Source organism: Mustela erminea, chromosome 10, assembly GCF_009829155.1.
Source record: "Mustela erminea isolate mMusErm1 chromosome 10, mMusErm1.Pri, whole genome shotgun sequence".
NCBI lineage: Eukaryota > Metazoa > Chordata > Mammalia > Carnivora > Mustelidae > Mustela > Mustela erminea.
Window position 1 is genome coordinate 56184437 of NC_045623.1, and position 6000 is coordinate 56190436.

Sequence of the window (6000 nt, forward strand, 5' to 3'; positions counted from 1 at the left end):
CTAGGCACTGGGGTTCCCTCTCCTCCCACTCCCAGACTTCCAGGCCTCTGCTGCATCACGCGCGCAAAATGCTACTATAAAGATTGCAATAATTGACAGGGGTGGAAAAGGAAAGCAAATTGGCAAAGACTCTTTGTCACCAAGTCACCAAGTCACCAAGGATGTTTCAGCCAAGCGTGTGGGTCATGTTTGTCAGGAAGGCTGAAGATGCACTCATGTATCTAAAAGACCATTTACTTCTCTTTCAGTCCTAACACCACTGAATTTCAGGACGACACAAACAAAATCTGTCCTTGAACAGATTCCAACCCCTGATAGACACCCAAAGTGTTCACTCACTAATCTGTGTATTAATATACTCTTTATTGAGGACCTACTGTGTGTCAGACAAATGCGAGGTACAATTACCATGTTCCTTGAACTTGGAGTAAGAACAGACAAGCCAGTGTTCATAAAATTACCAATTATGACGGGTGACATGGAGGAAACCAAGGGGGAAAAGAAAAATAAAGGGGAGTGGACATACTCCAGATTGGGTGATGGTTAATTTTCAAAGGTCTCTAGAAATGAACTTGCCTAATGCCCTCATAAGGTGCATCATAGGAAGAGGCAAAGAGAGAAAGTAGCCCAGAGATGTGCATAGGGCCAGAAGCAATGTGTCTTGGCTCCCTGGCCCAACCACTTTGTCAATTTGTGGAACTTTGTAAATGGAACTTTTCACCCATAGGCATTTCCTCTCAGAACCAATGGTACTTTTACAAAGAGCATTTAGATCTCCAGACCACTTGCTGAGACCAATTCATTCAGAAATTTCATATTTGTGCCCTGAGTGGACTTTCTGGGGCATCTGTGGCTAGAAGCACTAACCTTTGAGTTTCATCAAACCTCAGAAAACAAATGTCTCCATTGGATAGAATTGGAGTAGAGATACGGACTTTCCAAAAATTGTTATAAAACAGCACAACAGAATCCTTAATTAGTCTGTATGAACTAGCTTATTGGTTTCCTACAGCTGCCTTAACAAATGCTTAAAAAAATTTTTTTCTGTTCCTGTTCTGAAGGCCAGAAGTCTAAATTAAGTGTCATCAGGCCCGCACTCCTTCCTCAAGACTATGAGGGAACCCTCCCCTGCCTGGAGCAGCTTCTGGAGGCTCCAGGAATCTGTTGGGTTATGGCTGCATCGCTCCACTCTCTGCCTGTGTCTTCCTATGGCCTTCTCCTCCATGTGTCATCTTCTCTGTCTCCTACAAGGACACTTGTTATCAGATTTAGGCACCACCCAAATAATCCAAAATGATCTCAGCCCGAGATCCTTAGTTGCATCTGCAAAGACCCTTTTTCCAAAAAGGTCACATTAACAGGCTCTGGGATTTAGAATGTGGACCTATTTTTATTGGGAAGCCACCATCCAACACACTAAAGCTAGTACACCAATAGGGACCAAAACCGTCGTCTAGGGTATCAGGGTACCGCTTCAGCACTGTTATACAAAACCATATTGACACTAAGTTTAAGTTATCATTTCATTGTGGGCTACTAAAAACAGGTATCATTAAACCTGAGCATTATGAGGAATAACTGCCATAAGGAAAAAAAGTGCAGAACCCCAAGCTGGAAGTTCATGTTTGAGTTCCAGGTGATACTTGAAGGCCAACCATGGATCTTCAGCAGCTACCATCATTAAACGAATACAGAAACATACCTCACATGCATAGGTATGGGTTTCTGATAATGTGATCCAACACCGAATGTCTGCTAGGCACCAGGCTCTGAGTCTGGGGCTCCTAGGGAGCTTTCATTCTAGGTTAGGGAACAACTTTGAATCTCACTCTCTCTGCACAATGCCTGCTGCATATCTGAGGCCTGATAAAGAGCTGTTAAATGAGTAGATGGGTATAAATCAATCATTCACCAATCAGCTAGGCAATTACTACCCCATTGAAAAATATCTCTATAATAAGAAGATAGGATTTACCAGAGCAAAACAGATTAACACGCCGACTCATTCAGTATTTTCTTGAGTGAAGGAAAGGTCTCCAAAAGGAAAACTTTGATTTGAAAAAGAAAATAATGAGATACCTACCTTTTTCTTCTTCTCCCTTTTTTTTTTTCCCCGAATCAATAATTGCCTATTTACACAGATACAGATCCTGCTGGGAACAATCAATCATGACTGAAATTATAGTTACTTGAAGTGAATAAAATATTTTGTTTAAGTATTTGGTTGATACATTCAAAAGCATAAACATTATTCAATTGGTAATTTCATGATACTGAAGCGTCATTTCTTGAAACTCTTGCAATGATTTCAATGACTCCACTTTCTCCTGGTTCACTTCTTCCCTCTTTGACGTTCCTTCTTACTTTTCCATTCTTACAATTTTAGACGATCAACCAATATATTAAAAATTACCAAACTGATTTTCATTCTTGGGCTTACTTGAGTCATAGGCCCATCCCTGAACCAGTCATGGTGTCCAGTGAGTTGGAATATGATGACCGTCCAGGTATGAGTCACCGGTGTGCTCCTGGAAAACATGATTGAGAGGAGAGTTGATCTCACCCTAACCAAATAACTTAGAATGGGGAAAGTGGGATCCCAAAAGAGTACTAGGGTGCTCTTACTTTAAAAAAGAAGGCAAAAAAGCATAGATATCCACTGCAATAGACACTTAAAAAGGTTTGTTGTTAACTGAATGTGGTTTTGTTTTTTTTTAAGATTTTACTTATTTTTTTCCACAGACAGAGATCACAAGTAGGCAGGGGAGTTGGGGGCGGGAAGCAGGCTCCCCGCTGAGCAGAAAGCCTGATGCAGGGCTCGATGCGGGGCTCTGTGCGGGCCTCAATCCCACCACCGACCACAGGATCACGACCTGAGCCGAAGGCAGAGGCTTTAACCCACCAAGCCACCCAGGTGCCCCCGAATGTAGTTTTAATTAAAATATCACTTCGTCCTTTCTATGGTGTTCTAAGTGTTTTCCATGAAGTTTTTAGAAATGAATTGATAATTATAACTATTGATTACATGTCTCATTACCACACAAATCTTTAGAATTTACTTTTATAAAAGACTGAAAAATGTTTTCATATGCATCCAAAGTTATATAGCAAGCATGTGGATTCTAGAATCGGACTGCCTTAGTTGTCTGTTTGTTTGTTTGTTCCTTTTTAGCACATTAATTATGAGAACAGTTTCTCTACCCTCTGTCTCAGCATCCTTTACTGCAAAATGGAGTTCTTAATAATTACCCCTCTGAAATGCCATGCAATGTAATGAGATAATAACTATGCCTTAATAATAGGACTTCTTCCCTAGAACTCTCTGACATTTATTTATCATTCATCTCAGTTAGCTTTCACAGCATCTCTAGAAACTGATCATTTATTCTTCTCTTAATAAATAGTCAGTATCTATTATGTATCAGGTACAACTACCAGGATAAACAGCATGGGTCCTTTATGCCCTGGAGGAGTCAAGTGAGGATTCCCATAGTTCAACCAGGTTGGTGTAGGGCACTCTATACAGGGGAACCAAGGATGGAAGGAAAAGCACAGAGGAGAGAAGCCTTAGTAGCTTTGGGGACTGCCAGTATCAGAGCCCTGCGTGATGTTGAGATAAGAATACCTAAAAAGTACACAGCAGTCTAATAGAAGAACTCTGAAGGTCATGTGGATTTTGAAGGCCATTTGGACTTTCACCTCTATGCACAAAGAAATGTTGAACACTTTTAGACTCAAGAATTGTCTTCAGGGCACCTGGGTGGCTCAGTCGGTTGAGTGTATGCTTTTGGCTCAGGTCATGGTCCCAGGGTCCTAGGATCATGTCCCACATCAGGCTGCCTGCTCAGCGGGGAGTCTGCTTCTCCCTCTGCCGCTCCCCCTGCTTGTGCTCTCTCTCTCAAATAAACAAATAAAATCTTCAAAAAGAATTGTTTTCAAATTCGTAGGAAGGAAAGCACATCCTGGGTGTGTGAAGAGATAAATGTAGAGCCAGGGATAACAGTTAAGAAAGTAGGCAAACCATAACGTGCAACTAAATTGAATGCGGGTTGTTTAGAACATCAATTCTGATTCCGGAGTGCTGGGGTGGGCCCTGGACTCTGCATGTCTAATAAGCTCCCAGGTAATGGCAATGCTGCTGGTCCCCAGCAAGGCAACAGACTACCTAACTACTGTCAGTGCTGTCTCCCAACAAAAAGACATTTAAATCTAGTGCACATCCAACTTTCGAATCCCCATGGAGAAATAATTTGCAGCTCATACAGCTGTTATGACTAACTGAAGAACTCTTGTGTATAACAAGCCAGTATGATAGAAATATTTTATCTTGATTCTTCAGGTATCTCTGAGAACAAGCCCCTTTAAAACGTGAATATCCAAAGGGAAATTATTAGGTTATCTAATAATGAGGTGGTTACGAGTTGTGGTGAGTGGAGGAAGTGTAATACAGGGTACTATGATGGTCTTTCTGATGTTGTCAACTTGACTCAGCTATCGTCCCCAGTTACACGAACAAACACTAATCGAAACGTTGCTATGAAGATATTCTGTAGATGTGATTAAAGTCTATAATCAATTGATTTTGAGTAAGAGAGATTATCCCAAATAGCCAGGGAGAGCCTGGTTCAGTCTGTTGAAAGCCAAAAAAGCAGTCGAGTCTTCCCTGAAGAAGGAGGAAACCCCACCTGTGGACAGAAGCCTCAGCCCAAGGCCAAGTGCTCCAGTCTGCCTCCCCTGACAGTTTGCTTTATGGATTTTAATACTCATTTTTTTTAAAGATTTTATTTATTCATTTGAGAGAGAGAGAGGGAGAGAGAAAGCATAAGCAGAAAGAGGAGGGGCAGAGAGGAAGAGGGACAAGCCCCGACATGGGGCTCGATCCCAGGACCCTGAGACCATGACCTGAGCCAAAGGCAGATGCCCAACCAACTGAGCCACACAGGGACCCCTGCTTTATGGATTTTAGCTAGGCATATCTAAAAGTTACATAGGCAGTCCTAGGCAGTCCCTAGGTTACATAGGCCTTGCAATAAATATCTTACTATATATCTCCTACTGGTTCTCCTCCTCCAGTTGGACCCCAAAAGATTTTGGCAACAAAAGCCAGGGTGCTACTATAACAAAGACCCAAAAATGTAGTAATGGTGTTAGACATGGGCAACTGGCAGAAACTGGAAGAATTTTGAGTAACACAATGGAAAACGCCTATCCTGTCTTAAATAGACGATTAGTAGAAATATGGTGGTTGGGGCGCCTGGGTGGCTCAGTGGGTTAAGCCGCTGCCTTCGGCTCAGGTCATGATCTCAGGGTCCTGGGATCGAGTCCCGCATCGGGCTCTCTGCTCAGCGGGGAGCCTGCTTCCTCCTCTCTCTCTCTGCCTGCCTCTCTGCCTACTTGTGATCTCTCTCTGTCAAATAAATAAATAAAATCTTTAAAAAAAAAAAAAAAAAGAAATATGGTGGTTAACAACTCTGCTAGCGAGGACACGGAAGGAAGTGAGGAGCACGATTTCAGGAATTCGAAGAAGGGAGAGCTTTGTTACGTAGTGGAGGAAAGCTTACCAGAATTGTGCCGGGCAGTCATGTAGAAAGCATAAGCTGTATACAAGTAAACTGGACACATACCTGAGGAGATTTCCAAGTGTTGAAGAGGTATTCTGGTTACTTCCTGCCGCCGACAGTAAAATGTAAGAAGAAATAAATTGAAGAAAGAATTCTTAAACAAAAAGCAACCAGGGCTTGATGATTGGGAAATTCTTGGCTCATCAAGTCTCTGAAGGGTACAAACATGGACGGCTTTACTACCAAGAAAGCATGCTGTCGAGAAAAAGCCAAGAATATGGCTGGTCAAGCTTCTGCTAATACTTAAGAAAGATTTTAAAAATCAGAGTATTCAGTCACACAAAGGCTCTTGGAAGAAATTAAGTATCTGACTCATAAATTCCCTCACACCTCCCAAATAGAAATGGAATTATTTAGGGAGGATCAATGGATAAGCCCC

The 6000-nt window shown here is 42.0% G+C and overlaps 1 protein-coding gene across 3 annotated transcripts in view; it reads right to left on the reverse strand.

Annotated features, from left to right (window-relative positions):
- The window catches only part of LEPR (leptin receptor), a 99498-nt gene extending 93690 nt beyond the window's left edge, over positions 1 to 5808 (reverse strand). The window contains exons 1-3 of one of the 3 annotated variants that reach the window (XM_032303173.1): positions 5625 to 5808; positions 2441 to 2528; positions 2084 to 2150 (exon numbers count right to left, since the gene is read on the reverse strand). The gene's annotated coding sequence lies outside the window, so the exon portion shown is untranslated. The other 2 variants (XM_032303174.1, XM_032303175.1) reach the window with 2 other exon arrangements.
- Positions 5809 to 6000: the final 192 nt, after the last annotated feature.